General features: G+C 49.5%; 1 pseudogene; it reads right to left on the bottom strand.

The window, feature by feature from the left end:
• Positions 1–216: 216 nt before the first annotated feature.
• On the bottom strand, positions 217–941 carry LOC102831240 (annotated as a pseudogene).
• Between the last annotated feature and the right edge of the window lie 573 nt (positions 942–1,514).

The following is a 1,514-nucleotide window of genomic DNA, read 5'->3' as shown; positions in this document are numbered from 1 at the left end:
TAGTACATAAAACAGGATTTGCTTTAGAATCAACCCAAAAAGTTAGTTGAAGACTACCAATGTTGGGACCTGCTGGGCCAGAATGTTGTAGTGTTTAGCTAAGTGTTGAGAGCAGGAAGAAGAGAGTCCTTGTTGGAGGCACGAGGACTGCAGCACAGGCAGTGAGACCTCACTGATGTGACTGCAAAGCTCCATCCTCAAACATTTGCAGGGTTATCACCACTGAGGGGGCACGTAGCTGTAGGTAGTTGTTCCTGGGGCTCGGTATGTTAGCACAGTGACTGGGTGAGGGGCGACAGGATTTGGGGAGTGAGCAGTCAGCAGGGTGCCTGCTGTCATGGTCATAGTGGTCCCAGCCACCATGCCTATAGTCACCCCATTGCCTCTGGTAGGGGGTATAGGCACAGGATACATTGTTGCCAGCATGCTATTGGGTTGCACCACTGCAGTGTGGTGGATGGCATGAGGGGGAGCAGCATATAGGGGTTGTGTGTAGTATGTGCCTTGCTGTGCATATGGGCTCTGCTATGGGTAGGCACTTCGCACAAGGTACACAGCAGTCTGATACGGGTTCGGGGAGGAGGAGTACAGTGACACCGTCCCACTGGTGGTGGAATACAACACTTTATAGGGTGTACCAGGAGTGTTACCTATTGGGAATGTGGGATTTGCTCCAGGGTACATGTTAGAAGATTAGGCAGGAGCTGCTGCTGCATTGTTGTTAAGTGCCGTGGAGTCGGTTCCAACCCATAGCGACCCTGCATAGGGTTTCCAAGGACCGACTGGTGAGCTTGAACCACTGGCCTTTTAGTTCAAACCGTTTTGCATTAACTCACAGTGCCATACCAGGACTAGCCCATAGGAAAACCAGCTGGATAACCAATTCCTATGGTACTTGCATAGGGAACTCCAGAAGATCCAGGGCTATAAACAGGATTCATGATTTCAAAAACAGGTAGCAGCCAAGGCAGTGGCTTGGGCCTCTGGACTAGTGCGCTGCTCCCAGGAAGCTCAGCTGCGGGGCAAGGTGAGAGCTTGTAACACGGAGACTTGCACGGATGCTGAATCTAGCCGTGAAGCCACCTGTTTCAGCTGTAGCCTCTATTTAAGTCCGCTTTTGTACATCCGGAGCTCCCAGCTGATGCTGCGCAACTACCAAAGCCGCAACACTAATCTTTTTGTTGTTGGTGGTATGACGGTGAGTCAAAAATTATCTGGACTAACCCCCTTCCAAGACCAAGACTCAATGGGACTACACGCTCTGATTGGTGACCACGCTTGTCACCAGTAAGGGGAAGTGAGGGAAAAACAGCAATGAAGCGGCGAGCTAAGGCCACTATAATATAAACACTGGTACTGCTAACTGTTAGGTTGGCAGTTCAAACCCAGCAGAAGTTCTCTGGAAATCCTAAAAAGGGTCGCTAGGAGTCAGAACTGACTCAGTGTCACATAGGAAGATGAGTCAACAATCATCCACACTCTGGCTTTAAGTGAATTTATCTTAATAATTTTTT

The sequence above is a fragment of the Chrysochloris asiatica genome, unplaced genomic scaffold (genome assembly GCF_000296735.1).
Source record: "Chrysochloris asiatica unplaced genomic scaffold, ChrAsi1.0 scaffold00087, whole genome shotgun sequence".
NCBI lineage: Eukaryota > Metazoa > Chordata > Mammalia > Afrosoricida > Chrysochloridae > Chrysochloris > Chrysochloris asiatica.
Note: the sequence above shows the minus strand (reverse complement) of the source record. Positions and strands in the feature narration are given on the sequence as shown.